The sequence below is a fragment of the Bombus affinis genome, chromosome 5 (genome assembly GCF_024516045.1).
Source record: "Bombus affinis isolate iyBomAffi1 chromosome 5, iyBomAffi1.2, whole genome shotgun sequence".
NCBI lineage: Eukaryota > Metazoa > Arthropoda > Insecta > Hymenoptera > Apidae > Bombus > Bombus affinis.
The window spans coordinates 15524647-15546666 of record NC_066348.1 but is presented as its reverse complement, the minus strand read 5'-3'; the positions used below and the strand labels follow the sequence as shown (position 1 = coordinate 15546666).

General features: G+C 45.9%; 1 protein-coding gene across 5 annotated transcripts in view; it reads right to left on the bottom strand.

Annotated features, from left to right (window-relative positions):
- Positions 1–22020, bottom strand: part of LOC126915954 (rho GTPase-activating protein 20-like) — a 177559-nt gene that overhangs the window by 73488 nt on the left and 82051 nt on the right. The window lies entirely within an intron of this gene.

Genomic DNA, 22020 nt, shown 5'->3' with positions numbered 1-22020 from the left:
TGGCTGTTGAAGCTCTCGAACCGACGACGGCCAAGCGCAAATGGACTGAGCGACAGATTGCGTTTTCTAGTGCGGAAGCGAAGTTCGAAATAGGTCCACCGTTGGCCACGAACTGTGTACGATGATAAAGGCGGGTTTTCGAGCGAGCGAGTGCAAGAGACGCGCGTAACGAGCCCCGCGCAAAAGCCCGTCCTGCCATAATCGGCGCAGGCGAGTTATACGGCCTGGTTGTCTGTATCTGGAGCGGAAACAGAAGAAAAACGAAATGGAGCTCCTGCTGGGAATCGCGCGGTTATAATCTCGCCGACTCTTCAACGGGCCGTGATACATTTTTGACCATACTGTCCGATTCGTCGACGAGTCAGAAGATCGATTCTTGTAACGCGTTCCTTCGAGAATTGGTGATTCGCTACGTCGATGAAATACGATTGGTTTTTGCTTAAGAACCGGACCGAAACGCGCTGCGATCGTGGATTCGTGGTAAACTCAAAATTCCTCGATATTCCAGGCATCGTGAATTTCAGTGAAAGCGAAAACAAGAATTCTGAGTTTTCGCGGCTTAGCTCCAGGGACAATTACATCTCGACTCGACGATATCGTCCTAATTTCTAGATGTAGCTTCCTCTTCGGAGATCGAACAACGCGTTCATATTCTTTGATCGAAGATGTGAAAGCTATTAATTATTATATCTGCTTACGGAAAGCAAACTTTTGTAGTTACCTTCGCGACGATATTTAAAATAAAGCCAACATCGTCGGCAGCTGAACGATATCCCAAAGAGACAAATGGAACACAGACCAGCTATATAGCTCTTCGTTGAATCAGGCCACTAATTAGCATCTCTTTCTAAGGTTAGGTTACTCGAAAGGAGGTGGCGCGAGGACTCGAAGAACGAGCTCGGCCAATCAACACAATGACGAAATAATTGAGCGTCCGCTCACGTTGGCAATAGGGTTCGCGAGGGCACCCGAGGACTAATTAACGAGAAATGGAGAAGCAGCGGTACGTGGTCGGACTCGTTTCTTTCGGACCGCGGTCTGCAAGTCTGGAACGCGAAACGGGCGCATGCCATCGCGACGCCGTGACCTGGGCGCGAAATTTTCCACTCACCTCGGCCCCGCTGGAGTCCCGAAATTCACGAAAAATCACCGATCACCCTGCGCTAACGGTACTCCGTGACGCGAGCATCGAAATATTTCTTCGTGCCTGGTGCCGGTGTCTGGTCCCGGACAGGAGCATTACCGGTAAAACGTGAACGAGACACGTTTCCCCTTTCGTCTTTCGGTATATCTCGCATTGTATATTGTACATCAGCTCTGTGACCAGTCTTCGATGTCGATATTCCCTTTAAAAGCGAATCGATGCGTCCAAACCCTGACCGAGACCTCGAGCGAACCTCCGGCCAGTGTATCGAATGAAACGTGAGCTGAGTACAGTAGGTGAGAGCGATATAGCGAGATCGTTAAACGAAGTAGTCGATTACTATTCGCAGTAATATCCTCTCGTGCCTTTGAATGCGAAACCTATGGGATTCTTTCTCTTTGAATACATGCAATTTAAATGTTGGTACTATCTGTGCATTGCAACAGCTTCTTCAATTGAAAACTATCCTCTTTCGTACGCGCCTATTTGTCTTTCTCCGCGAAAGCAAAAGAGTACGTAGCTACTCTAGCGACTTTGATCGTCGCTCGATATATTCCAATCTTCTTTCTTCTTTCTTATTCTTCTCTTCTTTCTTTCTTTTTTCCCTCTTTTTTTTTTTTGAACGAAATGGCGATTGTTCGAACGAAACGGTAGAATAAAAATTGTAAACTTCAACCACGGACTGATTTTACGATCTCACCGTATCGCTTCCACTTTCCGTACTTACATACAACGATCCACGGAAGGGATTCACCGTACGTAACCGTATATCTTCTCTTCGTCGCTGGAAGATTCTACTGAATAAATGCGACTACGAAGCGGCTATTTCTCTCCCTTGGAAATTTGTTCCTTTTTCAGATCCACCTTTGGTTTCACCTGTTCGCGGAAAAGAAATTCGTGGAAACGTCTTGGGGAGCATGGCGAGATATTTCATTGGCAGGGAGGAAAGTAGCATCGATCAAAGAGAGGGAGAGAGAGAGAAGAGGGAGAGAAAGAAAAAAAGAAGAAACGCTGATCGAAACCGATTCGTCTGCCTCTCGGTTCGTCGATGGAACAGGTTAGATCCGCGAGAATCTTTCCTTTTTTCCGTGGCCGACAGTTTGTACGCGCGCACGCCTTAGAAAGAGAGATATAGACTCGGTAGCTCGAAAGGCAAGGGAGTATCTAAAGGCTTCGATCAACGTCTTTCCCTCTCGCGATCTCGCGTGGAAATCGATAAATGTCGACGTGTGTACGTTGGTCACGTATCTAACCGGAGTATCGAACCTCGACTCTTTTGGAGTTAAGAAATCGACTCGATCCATCGGAGATCCGAGAGAAGGCAGAATGAGAGACTCGCCCGGGAGTCTCCTCTCGGTTGGCTGTCCTTTTTTTCATCCCACCCCGGTTGCACCGCGTCAAGGTTTCTCATAACGGACTCGCGAAACGATGCGAGATGACAGGATATCGGCGACAGCCGCGTCACAGCAGCCTAAGCTAATTAACACCGAGCGAACCTTCTAATCCGATGAATTTGTTCGATGCAAACTAGGCGTCATGATTTATGGCGAAGATCAATAACCTCGAGAGATGCGTAGGCATAAACTTCTTCGAACGGATGTCACGTAAATCCAGGAAGACGCGAGCTTCTACACCAACACCATCAACCGACAAACATTATCGCGTGTCGCGTCTAAGTTTCACCATTTCTATTCCTACGTTTTCCTCAGTCTGCACGACTCTTCCGTTATAATTCAAGACGCAACATGGTGCAAAACGAACGGGAAAGCAACTTTGGCTATGAATGTACAGGGTGTCCTGTACTCCGTAGTTTCGTCCCAAGTTGGTCAAAAAATAATATTCAAATGTGACGAAGAGAAAAAGAAAACGCGATAATATTTATTTTTATTACGCTTAATGGAACGCACTAGCGGAGTGTGAAAAATGTGGGACACCGTGTATTTTCGAGGAAGGGAAAGAGGATCGTTTCGCAGGATAGTTAGCAATGGGTAGGAGCATTGTCGTTTTCGCGCAATAGGCGCTTCCTCGAGCGTGTCGGCGCAACGTCACAGGTTGTTTTGCAAGCGAAAGTTTCGCTCGCGCGTTTCCACGATAACGCACGGCAGCGAACGCGGTCGAAAATCGAATTTCGTATGGGCACGATCGATGGATCGGTCGACGCTCGCGTGGCGCGCGGGAACACGTTCCACAGCGCGGCTATTCGACGTTCTCAAAGGCTTCGCGATCCTATCGAGAACGTTTAATCGCGCAATTAAGTCGACGTATTGCGCGATCCAAGATTATTTTCATCCACAAGCGCGCGCGCACATATATCCACGTATACAGAGTGTCCCAAGGTTAAGCGGATAAATTTTGTCAGTGTGTTCTATGGCTATACGCAAGCGGAACACGTGTTATATAAACGTAGGTCGTTCAAAGTTTTATTATTGTAGAAAGTTACGAGAAGAAAAACACGAAAATAGGAAGGAAAGCGTACTTTCGATTTTGATTCGCGAGTCAGTGGACTCCTGTGTGTCGATAATTTCAAAAAAGAAGGCTACATCGAGTAAAAACATCGATAAGTTTGGTCAGCACGGTGGAACAAGATAAGAAGAGTTTCATCGAGACGAAGTAAATTAAATTCTTTATCGCTGTCAATTTCGTATCGAGAAAATAGTGCGCGTGTTAAAATAGAGTGTTAGAATAGAGTACTAGAATACATTGACAAAGTTGGGTCGTTAAACCCTGAGACACCCTGTATATATACAGCAGCAAACAACGTTTTAAAGGAACGAAGGGCGAAAGAGAAGAAACGACTAGCGCATCGAGAGAGACTTAGTCCCCCGTTGGACTAATTAATTAGCATCCGGAACGCGACCGGCTCGAATCGCTGCATCGCAATTTTCGCGTCCGCCGCGATGAAATATTTATAAAACCTCGCGACTCGTATGTTAACGCGAGACTAACTTCGCTAGTGTGGAAGTTTTCCCACAGTTCCGGTGCTGTACACAATGCCGAAAGGACGTGCTCGCATCCTGTTGGATACCTCCTTCCGGTTCGTTCTCCCTTTACCTTTTCTCTTTCTCGCTCCACCTTTGCCCCTCTCGCTCTCTCTCTCTCTCTCTCTTTCTCTCTCTTTTTCATTCTCTCTTCCCCTTGCTTCTTCAGGCTTGCTTTTGTTGGAACGTTCCCTTGCGAGCCACCAAACTGCCTCGCCACCTCCTCGTTATGCTCCGTAAATTTCGTGGAATCGCCGAGATAAAAAGGAACACGCGTTCTTCGTCGAATATGAAAGGGAAAGTGCCGTATCAGCCGGTATAAGCGTCGAACCTTTATCCAGAGTACCGATCTAAGTATTAATCTAATTTTTCTCGTTGATCGAGAGTCGACAATCGTTCGTGGTTTTAAACCATTAAGAACTTTGACGCGATATTTCGTTCGAAGATTGCAGGTGAAACACGCGACGAGACACATTTCCGTGCCATTTTTTAGAGGAAAGCAATTTTACGATTCGATACGTGGTCGATCAATCCCGTGTTACTAAAATTCTCAGTATAATTAATTATATAAATCCCGATATATTCGCGCCTCGAAATTTTTTATTAAATCATAGACGTCCATAGTCCGATAATTACGACTTCAGTCTCTTAAGAAACTCGCTACGTTTCGTAATAATTTCACGTTTAACGCTCACCTTGGCGAGTCAAAGGTGAAAATTCCATCGACCTGGTTCCCTGCATAGAAACAACGCAGCATTACGTCACGGCCCAAGACTAATTACCCCGTTGATGCGTTGTACGCGGAGAACGAGGGTGGTCCTCGAGAGCGAGACGAAACGAAGAACGCGTCAAGTGAGTCAACGTGCAACGAGCGCGACGTCTTAATGAAAAAACGAACGACTCGCTGTTTCACTGGCGCTTGCTTTTATAATTCTTTTACTTTTTCTCTTCCAAAAGTTCATCCAAAGTTCGAAAGATAGAGAGAGAGAGAGAGAGAGAGAAAGACGAGGGAGAGAAAATGGGGACACAGAGGACCCCGTGAAATCGATGCGAGAACAGATTCACGGCGTCAGAGATGCACAATGAGCCCCCATTTTTTAACGTCTGTCACACGGGTCGACGTGTCTCGTCACGCGTTCTAGCAAGCGACAGCTGCTGCGGGCTGCTTTCCAGCCCTCCGCCATACAAATCGGGAAACATAGCGACCACGACCCTTATGATATAAAAACGTATTAGAGACTCTCGAGGAAGAGAGGGTTCCAGCCGAGGATTTCTCTGGTGCGCGCATGGGAATAAGGGAGACCGTGGATTCGCATACGTTTCGAGATCCAGCCACTTCTTCCACTCTATTCCTGCCAGCTTACGTTTTACATAATAAACGTGTTTGGTGGTTAATCGAACGAGGATTCGTTCTTTAGCGAGCACGGAAAATGGCTGCATTTATTTCACAGGAATCAAGCGTGTGTTTAATCGTATGGCTAGAGTCCATTACGGTGCACGATCGTGGAGAAAAGCTTCTTTCATTCGCAGAGAATAGTATGGTTTAACTCGGTTATAAAAAAACGAATCATTGGTGATTAATCGAAGTTAGGTTGATTCTTCGCAATGAACGATTCAGAAAGATACCTGCCTTCGTTCGACGGTATGAGTAAACTCAGGAAAATAAACGTAAGTACATAAATCTTTATTAGGCAATTGGAACAAGGTTAATATTCTTTATACAGCACTATCGTGAAAAAAGTTTCTTTTATTCCCATGGTAATTATATAGCGAACTCACGTATAGAGGAATAAATCTCTCCTGAACGATCCAACGAAGGTTAATCGACCGACGTGATTGCAAAAAAAAAAAAAAAGAAACATTTTCAATCGGAAGTAATTGCACATAAACTCGAACGTCATTGGAGGTTACATACACCATTTCGCCTGACTGATCATGCATGGCGGAAACGCGAGAACGGATCTCTTCCAGATCGCCTACCTTGCTTGTACCGTGAACGACAGTGTTGCGTTAAGATATCGTGCACGTGCTGCAACCTGACTTCTCGCGACTCCTTTCCGAGAGACAGCCACGAGTCACGAGTCAGGTGCAAATTGATATTAAAGAAAAAAAAAAGAAAAAAACGAAGGTGCGGCGGAATTGCGCAAACGGTGAATATATGGTGAAATTCTGGTCCAAGGACAAGGCGTTTTCGAATGAAATCGGTATCGAATCGCGTTTAATAGGTCGTGTGGTTGGTCATGCGCGCGGAACCAGGTCGCGTCGTTCGATATCTAAACGCGATCAATGGAAACGACGCCCGAAACGAACATGAAAATTGATTTGGCCTAGAAAATCGAACGATGACGCGTCGAAACAGTCGTCAGGTGCAATCAGGGGCAAAGCGTAAAATCTATCTTCGATCTTTGAATCGATCAAATCGACTCCTTTATGCGAGTTTTATCTTCTTTCATCCTCTAAATAGCGAAGAAGATACGAAAAGATGGAAGATCTTTTAAGGATCGTTGCGACTGTCGCGAGAGATGCATAAATCACGACTGAAGAAAAGAAGGTGCAAGGAGATGCTGTAAACGTACGTCATCTGGGAAGATTCTTTGCAAATTTTAAGGTGGACAAGAGAAAGAAGTACCCTAAAGGAGAGACAGAAGCAGAGGGAACACAACCCTGTCGTGAATCGTTCGCGCGTGTACCATCGTATCGAGAGTACTTAAGTATGTACGCGTCCTCGTAGGGGCCAAGCCTCTTTCGCGGAACATCTCGACCCTGGACCACGTGTTCCACCATCCTTTCCCCTCCGAGCCAACTTGATTTGGCATTGTGATGCAAATTTACCGGGGATTCGTACTCGCGAGAATTCCTGCGAACCGACCTCGAGTGTCTTCCCCCGTTAAACTAACAACCAGATGCTCGTTCTTCTGCTCGTTGCTTCGATCGATTCACCGTCGTATCTGTCAACGTTCTATACTCCATCCATAATAAATAGCGACGTGGTTCCAACGGTACTTTACAAAATTACAAGCATTAACGGATAGGAAGAAGGAAGATCGCCGTTTTACACCTTCAACAAAAATCTCTAAAACACTTGGCAAAGTCTCGGTTATATCGTAAAATCGGTTTTCCGATCAAAGGATGGATTATCCGGAAGATTCTTCGAGAAAAGCAAATTTCGCTTCGAAGAAATTTACGAGTGAAGTTTCGCGAAAAGCGCAAAAGGTACGGACTGTTCACGGATGGTAAAATACCGAATCAAGGAAAAATCGCGCGTTATCGCGTTCGCAGGGCTGGAAGAACTTTTTCTAAAGAGAGTTCGTCGACCCAGCGAGTCGGAGTTCAGCGAATTCTCGATCTCGCGTTCGACTCCCGCTGCTCGTTTTTGTAATGGGCAGAATACAAGCGTCCACCGGGGCTAAAGGGACATACGTACGTGTGCGAGCTCTGGCTTAATATTTGAATAACGCGCGTAGGTTTGACCCGGCCGAATCAACGACATATCGGCCCGGCCATAATCAGACGACATTGTGCGCCGTAGATTATGGGGTAGAGAGAGAACGCGGAGACTCGCCGAGCCAGCCGCACGAATGCATAAGTAATGGAGTTACGGGACGACTCGTCCTCCCGAGCAGCACTCTCCAAGTCCGCTTTATTGGCTTGGTCGCGCGATCTTCGCACCTGTCGACTAAATCTTCCCCGAACCAGGCAAACTATGGCGAGTTTACCAACGGTAGAGTAGGTATATTTGGACATTTGTCTGTAGCAGGTGATGGAGTTGTAATTTATAATTGAGCCAGACAACAAATCGACCGACTCCGCTGTTTCTCAATTTCTCAATCTCATTGCTCAAGTTGGCGATTAACAATTAACCCCTTCCCGTACTTTAGCGAGTCAGGCTCGCGATGAAGATTTTGGCCCAAACACGAATATCGCGAGTCTGACTCGCTAAAGTACGGGAAGGGGTTAATTACGAGGTAAGTAAAATTAATTCCAAGGTAAATTTAAAAAATGGTGTTTGCAACATTTTTGCTTTTTTAATCTTTTAGTCAAGTTTTAAACGGTAGTTTCGTTCGGTGTATTTTGTTGTATTACGTCGCGTCGTACTCTTACGCTTCTAATATATTTAACTGCACTTTTATCGTAACGTCGGAACTGTTTTATATTAGCATCTTTTCACTTTTTCAATGATATTACGATAGAAATTTCTAAAATAGAAAGCGATCAACGAGAAGTTCGCAGCGAATTCGCGAAGAGTAGTAGCCCATGAAAGAGGAGATAAGAAGCGGCGATTAGAAAAAGCGAAAGAGATTTCAGTAAAAAAATATCGAGTCTGGAGTAGAATTCGCGTAGAACCATGGCAATGTGGCGTATAACGGTGCACGTCGGGGAGCACTTAAATCATACCTCTTCTATTCTATGGCGGGCAAGAGGCGCTGGAGTGCGTGCACGTTTATCTGACACGTATCAAAGCGAAGGAATACGAACGAGAGATCGCGATCAAGAGAGCTCGTGTGCACAAAAGCGCATATTTCATACAAATCAGTTTAAGAGCCTATAGATTTAGCGAGACGAAAGCAAAGGGAAAGAAGAAAGGCGTAATTCAGCTCGCAGCTCTAGCGAATGGAACGAACCTTCTATCATAAATAGAATCATAGAAAAACACATAACGACACATAGAGCTGCGATATATTTAGAACGATAATATTCCTGATAACGTTCGAAATTGCATTAGTACCGTAACGTAACGCGAATATCGTAACATTGTAACGCATATAATTCTATATAATTAGTGCCAAAGATGATCTCGTTAAACGTTCCGGTTTCTCAATAAACGAACAATCGACTGTTCAAGTACTCGGTGCAATGTTCGCAGCAGCTATCTCGCAATTTCTACGTAGATTCTTAGATTTGTTTCAGAATTTAATTTGATATAATCGCGATGCTGTCGATGAGTTATGTATAATAATATACCAACTTAAAGTTTCTAGAGACGTTCAAACACTTTCGCGAGTTAGCATGCATATGCTGTTACTTCGTCTATACTTCGCGATCGACATAGGATACATCGAATATCGAAATCAACTCGACAAACATCGTAACCCTGAACGTTACAATTTGGACGATCGGCAAAGACGAAGAAGAGGAGGCACGCTGATCTCCTATTCACCTACAGAGGCCTATGGTGTGCACACACCCGGCATCGTGTACGTACAAGCGCCGACAACGGCGACGTGTACACGGATGCTGACCGAGAGAGCATGTCCGGAGATAAATCTCGCTCTCGGTGATATTGCCCGGGGACTACCCGCGGTGGATCGTTCGCGCGATCGATGGATCATCGATCGGTACTCGGAGCCAGCGGGTGGGTGCAGCGTGCTGCTATGCGACTCGCTCGTGCAACACGTTTGCGCACGCGTATACTGCAACGTATATGCTTGTGGTACTTGCTGGTCGTCGCAAAAGATAGCGGAAGATACGTGGCTGATGTTCGAGGCTCTCGGAACCCGAATCGATCAAATCCACTTTTCGATCTCGTTGTCCAACCGAGCGCCGAACAGCGTTTCGAAAGAAGCAGAGAAGCGTTTTTCGGAAGGTGAAACCGAAATCCATTCGTTGCTTTCGCCGGTCACGTAAGAAGATCACGAGCGAGCTGCGGCTGAGAATTTTGATCGTCGGTTGCTCGTTTCGCATTCTGATTCGCGCGTTTTCGTAGTTTTGCGAGTGGACGAGCTGCTGTTAAAAATGGATCGAACAACGTGGCATTGCGGAACGAAATCTGTGAATTTGTAATAGTCGAAAGGAGTATCTTTGTAGCGAGTTCGTGAGGCTACTGTGAGAAGCGAGTGAAACCTTGGAAATTGCTGAGAAATTCCACAAAACTGTATAAACGCGTAACGACGTAATGAAATGTAATTTACAATGATATTGAGTCAAATCTTTCGAAATCCTTTCCCACCTCGTGCTAAAAAGAAATCTTTACCCGGACCACGCAATACACGTAGCAGGATCGGAGCCAACGAGATTAATTAAAGCGTACAATTAATCACGCGTCTTTTATACTCTTTACTGATTCTCCGCGAAATAATTCCACGGCAGACGGTGTCTTAAAATTACGATAGGCTCGGCTCGATTCATCGAGCTCGGTAAAGGCCAAGACGAGCGTAGACTGACGGATTATCGTTTGGTCGATCGGGACGCCTCTCGACTCCCTAATGATCGGATCATCTGGCTCACCGAGCGAAGATTGAACGCGCCTAGAAGACGCGTGTAAGCGTCGCGGTCGAACGCGAAAGGAAAATACCTGGCTTGCTCGTAGGTGTTTGCAAACAATGGCGGGGAATCGTCTACGGCCGATTTCGACATGTGGTTGGAACGACGCTTGTAATACGACGCGAGCAGGGTGTGCCACAAATGAGCATACGCTCACCGGAAAAACGAAAAAGATGCAGCTGCATGGAGAGACATCGCGGTGTGACTCGTCATCGAGCTACGTCGTCCATTCCATCAAGGATACATCCTCCATTTCTTTCTTCCATAATAGTAGCGCGCAGCTGTATTCGAACGATTGAACAAGTTTATCGACGATCGTTTATCGAACGATTTCAATTGGAGAATAATCAAATCGATACGATGCACAGTACAATTCCTGTTTCACGAACTCCGATCTACATTTTAGCTACAGTGTACATTGACGTGATACAAGACACCCCAGTGTACTTGATAAATATACTACGAACTCAGTGTTACGTCCGATTACTCTTTACATAAACCATAATCCATCCCTCGGTCGAGGCGATTACTAGCTGTGCAAATGTAATTAGTCGGACCGCAATGATCCTAAGGAACTATCATAAAACTCAGCATTTGTATTTATCGTAGGGCCCTTAATTGTTATAAAATATATTTGAGCAGAGACGTTCCTTATCGTTATTGTTTCATCGGGTAAAAAACCGGAAGGTCGGGTTTCTCCCATATTCAACGGTCATTTGCATCTGCAAGCAACCGGTGGTGGTGCGACCAACACCCAGCGATAGTTTTCCTCTGCGACAGCATCGTCAGCGAACTTCATTGGTTTGTCTTTAGATCTTTAGATCAGTCAACGTCTCTTCACTGGTTTTTCCTCCGTTGATCGGTCAATGCTCTGACTGGTTTTCGTTCATTGATCAGTCCTCAGTTGTAACTTGCTATTCACGCGTCTCTGAGAATACGTTTGAACGCACATCGCGTAACTATTTGTATCTATCGAGATATGTATAATTTTATGTTCTAGACTAGGTTAGATGCGTAGTAGTAATACTTGTAAGTGAATATCAGTGTGTGCAAGTACGTGAATATCAGTATGTGTGTGCGCGGCGTCTAGAAAACAAATGAATGTAAACCGTTCAGTCGGTTAACAGTGGGGTATGGAAGAAAGTGCCGAGACGCGTACAAGTGTGTATCGACGAATATCTTTGAAATCGTTTATCAAATAAATATCTAACTATTCCAATATAAATTCCAAGTGTAAAGTTAGCGTTCCTATACCATTATCTCGGTTATTAAGATCCAAAGTTGTTGGAATAAGGTATATGCATTATAACCTGTTACTTCAGCGTTACGATCAGTCAACCATCTCTATTATCCTAAACGAAATGAATCGACCAATTCGTGGCGTGGATTATCGAATCGTAACGAGAATTTACGACTCTCGTTGGCGCGATCTGCCGCGAACGCGTCTCTCCGCGAACGGTCGAACACAAAGAGAGCTAAAATACTGACAACGAAAGATCGATAAAAGAGACCTAAAAAACTCGCTAATAAGAAGAAAAAGTTGGCGAAAGAGATGCTCCAAGTATTGGGAAAGAGACAACAACCATCTGTCTTCCGAACGTATCGCTATGGAGTAACTGCGAAGATGATAAAAAGAAAAGCGAAAAAGGGCAGACGCAAGAGGGACGATAACGTATCGGTCGTAACGCGTTAAATGAAATGGGCCGCGGCTGGGCACGGAGGAGTCTTGTGTTCCAGGAAATATGAATGGCGCGGATAGGCATGCTCGTTACTTCTCTTTGCCGGCTCTTCGAGTCTCCCTTACTTCGTGTCCTGGCTCTTTCTCTTTTTCGCGTTAAGCTCCACCGTTCGGCTTTCTCTTTCTGCCGCGTTCAGCCGGCAAATATGTATCTCTCCGGTCAAGTTGCACGCGTCTGCGTGCGTGCCAACCCACGCAACAGAGACGGAGGCACCGGCGTCTAGATATATGACGCGACAATGAATCAGAACCGGAACCTTCGGCATTCCCGAGGGCCGTATTCTGCGTGGAACAAGGTCCCTGTCTACACCAAACGCCTGTTCAACGCGCCACCGATTCCACGTCGCGTCACCAAACCCACGCAAAATTGTTTAGCGAAATTTCCAAAATTTCCGAAACACAGCATTCCAACACTGGCTGGAAGAAATCGTGAGAAACGTTTCGCCCGACTGAAATAGCAAGAGCGAGATTTAAGAGTTAAGGCGAAACGTTTTCTCACGATAAAATACCTAATGTCGAGGATTGAGTAGCTTAATAACTTTTCAACGAACGGCTGTGTCAATCATCTACGTTTTTGTCGTTAAAAAAATTCACGATAATCCGCCGGAAGTTCCGAAGTCGAGAAAAACTTGAAATTTGCAGTTCTTGTCCTTCGGGAAATTCTCTCGATCGTGATATCAAATATTTACGATGCCTCGACAAGCGACGCGTAGGTATGTGCGTCGTTCCTCGAGTATCCCATCCTGGCAGTTAGCATCGCGTGCAATAAAGAACGAAAATATAACGCGGATTAACGCGAGTCAGCCGACGGCCATGCGTAGCAACCGCTTCGCCGTCTAATCCGCTCGATCGAATTAGAGCCAACGAAGACTTCATTCTCCGTTTCCGGTGCGCACCATTCTGTATGTATTATGTATAACGGCAGAGGGACAGAGAAAGAGAGAAACAGAGAGAGAGAGAGAGGGCAATGTACATACGATGGTCGTATCTCGTCAATTAGCGTAATTCGAATTAAGCATGTCCCGCGGTGCGATCGAGGATCGCGATCGAAGATCGTAAAGACCGTGGGGTGGTACGTGGAGCAACTAGATCGGTGCTAATACGCTCTTGGGCAGCCGTACCGCGTTCGAGATACCGATCGATTTTATCGAGTTCGAGGTACGGCAATGGAACCGTGCACCCGCGGCAGAAATCGATGGCGTTCATTGCGTAACGAGCCACTTACCGCAAATCAAACTAATAGCCAATAAAGTACAACGGGTCTAAAATCGTGTTCGCGTAAACCAGCCACACCTGGGATCCAGCAGGATTCTTTAATCGGTATCGTCCATCGGTCTTTTTAACGGTGCGATCGTTCGGTCCCTCCCGTGTTCCGCGCGCATCTTCGCCAGGGTATCTGCATTCGATCCGCGTGGCCATCGATCGCGTTTCTCAAAACGTAATTCGACTGCAGCTTCCTTTAGTCAGGAAAAAAGTTTAGTCGGTCTTCTGAGTACTGGTGAAGTACTAGTCCGAATGGTACGAGACGCCGTACGAGTCTTTCTCCCTCTCTCTCTCTCTCTCTCTCTATGTCTTTCAGAGGATAACGAATAGAACGGATAGTTCACGGGGGTTAAGCTATTCGATTGGCTGTAAAGCATCGTAAATGCTGAGATACGAAATACGGAATGCCGATCTGTTAAACGCGATTAGAGTGTGATTGGACACCGCGAGACAGCCGCGTAAGTACGCAAGCGAGGATGTAAAATATAGATAAGCCTTGTATAATCGGCATAATTAATAAACAGAGAGGTTGCGGTGCTCGAGCCCCGGAACAATAATAGACAGCCTAGGTATGCGGTAAAATCGATACCGCGAATAACAAGCCGATGAATAAGCCGTCTCGTATCGGAGCTGGTTCTGCTCGCGACAACCGAACGTAGAGCTACGATCGACGATTTTCACTGGTCGATGATTTAATCGTGCTGACTCGAGAGATAGCGCACGTACAAATGTCGTGGACGTACCTGAGCGCACGAGGGACGTGTCTGCCGACGAATCGCGATCTAAACGCCAGGGCATCGTCCCTTCTTCCGTTCTCTTTCGAATTTTTCTTGGAACTACGAAACAATGGTCCCCTGCGATGCGATTAGAGAAGCTCCAAGAACGATAGCATGGAGCGGAGAAGCCGTCATTCGAACATTTCGTGCGCTACGTTGGTTAACTCGGTAACGGTACCTTGGATACTTCGAACGTGAACGCTCACGGGTTGTAATTTTGCCGAGCATGCATGTCGAACGTCGCGTTCACCGGCCGAAAATAATATTTCGTCGGGAGTAGCAATTAATCCGGCACGAGAGTCGAGAGGAATGCGGTTCTGCATCGCCAGACGTCCGTACGAAGCGTTAATTAAGATATATACGCAAATTTCTCGCGATAAACGTTCGATATCGACCATCTACGAGATTCAGGCTCGATGAAAGATGTTTCGTCGACGCTGATTAAGCGCAATCGTATCGGGCAAAGACGAAAAAAGTAAGAGGTACTATCGAGCGGCTCGAGCATTTCGTTTCTCGCAAGCGCGATCGCTTTAAATTGTTCGTCTTACGAGATTCAACCGAGGTAATTGATCGGATACCTGTAAAAAGAAATAATCGTATAATCCTTAATTATCAGAGATTTTCTGCGATGTCACGTAGAAGTAAAAACGTAACGATAGAAAGCGGTTCGATTTTTAAAAGACTCACTAGGCTAAGAGGTTAATAGAGTAGTCACCACTATAAAAAAAAACGGCACGCAATCTCGATTTCCCTCGACTATTTCTTCGTCCGTTTTAATCGTGTCTTTTAGACTACTATAAAGCTCGTTTTCAGCTACTTTGTCCGTGGCGCGACGTTAATTCTCCTTTTAACCTGAACCTCGCGTTCTTCGGGTCGAGGATCTCTGACATCGGGCCGACAATCATGACTAGAACAACGAGCAAAGAGGAAGAGCGAAAAGGAGACACGACGAGGCGAGTTAATGTCGAGGTCGTTAAGACCTCGTTTTCACTGCATTACAGCCGGCCAGCGTACAACGGTGACTCGCGCCCCTTTTCCGCCTTTTCGTTACGCAGTTACTGACCCTTCCACGTTCATTGTTCCCTCCATTTAGGTGAAAGCATCTGGCGAATGACTCGTTCAACAAGAACGCGCGTCCTTCGACCACTGTTAGTACATTCCTTTACACCAACCAATTAGCGATTATCGGTAATCGATGATTAAATTAACGTTAATCGATGAAAAATCACACCACGGAAGATTTAAAAATTCTTTCTTAGAAGGAAGATCGTAATGTTAAATTTATCGCAGACTCAGACCTTTCCACTCTATTCCTTTAGTTACATCTTTTATGCTCTAAAAAGTATCGTCCGTCACTGTAAACACGAAAACAGCCGTGAAAAGAACGTACAGAGTTCGTACAATACGGAAACATATACAGAATATCGAACAAATTTTTATTTCAATTTTATTTCTTCCGAATTTCCACAAACATCCGCCGTCCAATTACGATATTTATAATAAATGCTAATATTATTCCTAGGCAATATTATATTCGCAAGAATATTACGCAGTGTTGTTTATTCGTTAAGCCTTAGCATCGAATTTTAGCGCACAGGATAGAACTTTACGTCATCGATGAGGATATTCGAGGTAACTGTTCTATGCTCGATCGATTACTCGCGATCGCTTCGAACAAACCTGAGCGACGCGATATACCATCGAGCCATGGTGTCTTTCTTTCATTCATGCGCCATCCTCGATATCATCATCTCGCATCGTGCACCGCGAAGCATATCGAGGAAAACGCGTCGCGATTGCGAGGCGAAGAGTTTCGCACGAAACTCGTGTGAGACCGGAGAATTGAATTATGGGAGCACGCCTCGACAAGATACAATCTGATTCCATAATGAAAGAATGCTCTATGATGTTGCGTTTTCTAACGGCCTGTGTCGGCCAATTACCATCGAAACGCCCTGCCTGGATCGATATCGCGTTATTCCATGGTCTATGAACCGAGAATTACAGAGAAAGTTCGATAAACTTGGATATTGCGGAATATAAATACAAGTCTTCTTCGTTCATGGTCACAGAAGGAAGGAATTCTTTTATCGAGTTGGCAACTAAGTGATTGCGGATTTTGTCAATACCATCTAATGACAAAATCCGCAATCACTTAGTTGCCAATCTAATACAAGAGCTCTTTTCCGTTTTTAATTTCGTTCCGACTATTTGTTTCGTGACATCCTACGAAACTAGACGAGGAAATATTTTTGTCCGGCACCGTCCGTTTTGCTTAATTTTACGGTCAATGGATAAAACGAAAGTTACGCTCCGATCATGAACGAAGATCTTCGTTATAGGAACGATATTATCGAGCGAAGTCGAAACGCGTGGCCGATTAACCGTCTGTCGTCCACGAGGTCCCGTAAACGAAGAAAAGGAGAAAACGCCGTGTTCTTATCGAACGCGCTAAATCTAGCTACGATCGTAACGACGACATTTCTCGTGGATTCCCAACGAGACAGTCCCAAAGCCGTTTTCGTTTTCTAGCTGTGTACGTACGTACGTACGTACGTATATCACGATCGCACCGTGGCTCATTTTCTAACGAAACTGTTAAGCTGTTTAAACATTCGGAGAGAAAAGAAGAGACGAATTAACTGCAATGAGAAACAAAGTTAACGAACGGGCGTATATAAATATAAAGCAACGTTCGGTAACCGGTAACTATATTAATTACTGCGAATAACTGGATCGCATCGGGAACAAAACAAACGAATTCACCACGCTTCCTCGGCCGTGTGCAGCGCTTTTAACGAGACAGAGCGGGCGAAAGAGTAGGGAAGAGAGAGGAATTACAGTGAAAGAAGAGAATTGTCTCGAATCTAATTGCGATCATTAACGCGGCTATATTTCCCCGAGAGGTAACGATCCCGCTCGGGCAACATTAGACAGCAGCGAGTGGCAACCGCGAAAACATTCCCCAGTTTCTTTTTCCTTGGTGGAAGGCGTGTCGTCTTAGCGACGAGATGCGATTACCTTCGTTAACGAAACGATCTGGCCGTGAACGAACGATAGTTTTGGGCCAGTGAATTCGCGCACGCCCTAATAGCCAGGTGTAACGAGACGATTCATCGCTTTGATATTTCATTCGCCACGCGCTGTTACGACCGCGAGAGTGGAAGTTGAGAAAAACTGAAAACAACGAAATGAAAAGCCTGGCGGGAGAGAGCCTGAGAAAGAACGACACGATTGAAAAGCGTGAATCCACCGCCGATTTACATTTTCTACATACACTTCCACTTAATGGCTGACTAATTACAACCTCCTATCGCTCAGTTTTCATTCTTATTTTTCCATCTGACCGTGTAAATTACGTGCAACTAGCGACGTTTTAATCCGCTTCCGAGAAGCTTCCATCGAAATGTGCCAAGATTCGAGTATCGTTGCGCGTTGTTTCGCGAAACCACCGCACGTTTTCTTCGACGTGTTTACACTCTGATAACGCTATTAATGTCACGGCTCGTTTAATTATTCATACGCGTCTGAGTCGCGCTACGGCGGCGTTTCATCGATCAAACTGCGAACAAGAAGGAACAGGGGCGAGGGGAAACGCCGTGCGAAAAATCGCTGGCGAACCGAGACGCGAACGATTTCGAAGAATCGCGTAAAAAAAAAGGGCATTCGGTGAATCGGTTTGTTCGAACTATCTCACGAGATATCGCGAAGATCTTCGGAGGGGCCAGGAGAAGGAGAGTTAATTGCAGAAAAAAGTCCAAGTAATTAGGATAACGATCGAGCGCGTCAAAAGCTTCCTGCTCGCGCGTTCCGGACACCTCCTGTTCGTATATATTCGTGAGTATTTTATTAGCTTGTTTCCCCTCCTCTTTCTCAATCGGGCATTTACATCTAAACAACGTTCTCAACGAGAGAATCTAGCATCTTCTAGGAAGGATCAAGGACAGGTGGAAGGAGCGAGCAACGACGATCAAAGAATGTCACGGTCAAAACGTTTCGAGAGTCCTCTCGTCTTTTTTGCCATCAACAAGACTCGTTTTTCTACGAAATCTGCTGGCCCCCGGGAATGGTGCAGCGTGTCGTAACTCCTTTGGCCCTGTGGACGTTAAGGGATGCAGAAAAAAGCGAAGATTACAGAGCGGTTCTCTCTCGAGAGAGAGAGGAAAAGAGAGACAGACGATCCTTGGTATCTCTCGTAAACAACGAAACCGATGACCAAACACCCCCGTCGGGATTTTCATATTCGCAATTAGCATGTTCTCTGCCTCGTCTTTTCGAATTCGTCCGAACAATGGCAGGGACACCCGCGGCGAACTGGCTCGTTCCATCGGACAAAAAGCAACGCGGATTTTTGGCAAATAAAAACGCGAGCCGAAACCCGCCGCTTGTTCCGCTAATCCCTTTTGGCTGTGATATATGCGAAATTGATTGCTGCTCTCGTCATTCGTTTCGCGTTTAGGCGAACTCGCGCGTAAATCTTTCGAAAAAGACGCATCGGTGAAGCTGGTAATTTCGTTTAATCTTCGAATGCGAAAGGCAGAATCGACGAAAGAGAGTTTACGAATTTTCAAAGTTTTTCTGAACGCCAGATACAGGTTGTTGCGGTAACGATCGCTCACGGGTACGCCGTTCCACACCGGTATGGCGAACGAAAACGAGGTTTGATTCAGAGTTTCGGAATGCGCGCGGTTCGTGCTAAGCCTTCGGGCCAACGAGCTTCCTCGCAAGGTTGCTTTCCAATCAACGAGGAATTTCAGTCGGTCTACCCTGGCACCGGTTTCTAACGACCAAAATCTTATACTCGATCGCAGCACAGCTACGTACTCGGTCTCTTTCGTACTCTTAAACGTAATATTCGCGACAACTATCGATGATATTAAGATCGTCGAATCGGCGAATTCTTTTCAAATTTTTTATCCAACTTCTTACCATCCGTTCGACTCATTCACAAGTATCGAACGTAAGTGCCAGTGTATTTCGTTTATTCGATGAGATAAATACGGTGTGGGTAATGTTGGAAGGTGGTTCAAGGCCTTGCCGCGTTCAAGGACCCCTGGGTGTGGATGCTGCGGAGGCGCGCGAAGAAAAAATCGACCAAACGTTCACGCGAGCCGATGTCGAGGATATTCGGCTACCGTGCTCCATCACGTCCGATCGTCGATGTTATCTGATCGAGAGAGGCGGCCCGGGACTTCCTTGTGTCTCGCGGAGTAAGCGAGAGAGGGAGAGAGAGAGAGAGAGAGAGAGAGAGAAGCGGAGTCCTGCGAGCTCAGCGATTTAACTAGATGCGCCCAGGCAGATCCCTATCTGCCGCGATTGCAAGAGTCGTTGCTGCTCGACAAGAGCTCCGCTGCCTTCTCTCGTCTCCTCTCGCGTTCGGCTAAAGGGGAGCGAGGTAGTCGTTAAGGGCTGCGCGCGTACCACCAGGAGTTACATAGCGCTAACGCGTTCGACGAGATCCATCTTCTTTCTTTTTCCGTGCGAAATTAATGGCACTTCGCGTACCCTCGCGAAACAGCGGGCGAAAAGAAAAAAGGGGAATGTCTGCTCGGGGAACACCAAGTTGACGAAGGTTAGCTACGCTGCAACCCGGGTTGGAGAAGGGGAAAGAACGACGAAAGTCTTGTCGTCGTTAAGAGTTAAGAGTCGCTCGAATTACGAACATTTGGCAACGTCCGCTTTTACTGGCCGGCTTAATACCCCCCGTTGCACACGCATCCTATATAGACGCGAGTGCACGTGTGTGGCGCCGGCCAGAGAAACGCACAAAAGCCTGTCGGTGGGCCTTCGTCGTTCAAATACCGAGTCGTTAAAACCGTGCAATTTCGTCGAATTACGAATCGCGCCGCACCACCGCGGACGACATTTAATGGCCGCTATGCGCACCGAACCCGCCCCGTCCGCGTGCACCGCCGTTCCTTCTACCCACAATTTCGCGACCCACTGCTCGCCGCTTTACGGAGAGAGCACAATTTGCTCAAGTTACGAACGAGCCACGCTATTGCATTACGCTCGGTGAAAGCTGCCGATTTTACGATCATCCTTTTTCTGCGCTGCAGTTCGAAGTACGCTTTTTCATCACCGGTCAGGAAACACGCGCAAGGAGCCCGCGAGACGCGCGCAATTTTGGCTATACGGTATCGTAGTTGCATTCCTATACCATCGGACAGATGTACGTCGAGAAGAATTTTTGCAAGTATTCGACCAATAAAGTTTCTCAGAAATCAAAGAATATAGAAACTCCACTTTTTCTCGGGGAACAAACGATTTACGTCGATGAGATGACACAGATAAGAGGACATTCTAAGGTAAATTTTAACAAATTTCCTCTCTTACGAATATACGTCCTATGGTCTTTCGCTATCTCGACCCGATCTTCGCAACCTCAGCTACCATCGGCTTTCTTTCCTTTCTTTAATTACCACGATAAAACACATTTTGCGTAATACAGCGGAAATTGCGGTCAAACGAGATGTAAGCCCGTTGGAAACCAATCGGAGCGACACATTCCCAATCGTGCTTCAAATTGAAACACCGAAGGAAGACGAGAAGCGAGATCAATTACCTTCTTGATCGGTTCCACTATGGAAGCCAGAGAACGTGTTCGGATAAGTTAAACCAGTTCGAACAATTCCCTCGTAATCCCGAATATACGTATGTACGTCGATATTTGAAATAGCTAGAAATCGATATTATACGTAGAGGAAGATGAAAACATTCGCGGTTGAGAATAGCCGATAATCGCGAGTCAACTTACAAGTCGATCCGTTCCAACGCGAAGTAAACACACGAGGCAAGCGAGAAATTCCGCTCGCTCGGTGAATTTTTTTTTTTTTCTTCGAGCTATCCGGTGTTCCGGTTACACGATGGAACGAGCGTGCCACGGATACGAGGAAGTAATGGCCGCAACATTTCGACGCGCGGCGAAATAAAAAGTCATTAACGCTTGCCTACATAACCACGCGCGCGGATTACGCGAAACTCGCGAGTACGGGAACACGAGACCATAGTAAAAACAGCCGTTTAAAAACTGGTATTACGTTGCGATGCAATTATGTAATCAGGTTGCGGCATGTACATCGTCGGGTTTCCAATCGTATTTAATTAAAAACTATCGGCGAGAAACAACGCACGGGGCCCCGCGACTCCGACTAATCGATTCAAGCCGCAACCTAATATCCCAATTTTCCACGAGCCGCGAGACAGGTCACGGTTTCTGTTCCAGTTTCGGCATGGAAAACGGTGAAACCTGTTTTCGATTAAAGTCGTAGAGTTGTAGCGTTATCGGTGATAAAAACATCAGACGCGGCTTAGAAACTACCTACGTCTACCGTCGTTCGACTGTTCTGTGTTTACTATCGTTCTCGAATTCGTGGAATAACGCGAGACAGAAATTCCTGCTAGTTACTCTACTAGAACACCTCCGTTCGTACTTTTAATCGTTACAAGAGATACTTCAACCTTGTTTATTTATCTTTTCTTCTCTGATTTCTCCGCTTTCTTAAGCGATATTCGTGTAAACATAGCGTATGCAAAGCGCGTGATTTTGTTCGCTTGGTTCATTGCGTCGAACCATTCATAGTAACGAATTCCTAGTCGTTTTAAACGGTGCTTAAACATCTTCGATATTTTAAATATCGATCCAGAAACGATCAGAAATATCCGCCTTCGTCCTATTCTGTCCCTATCGTTAAATGTGACCGATTAAATTGTCTCGATGATGACACATCGAAGGAATTTCGACGTTACCTTGCTTAATTACGTTACGCAACGAACAACGCCGCTCGTGAATTCCAGGTATCGTAATCCCATAAAATGTGCGTATCAGCTTGGCGAAAATATTCGATGGGAAGAACGAGA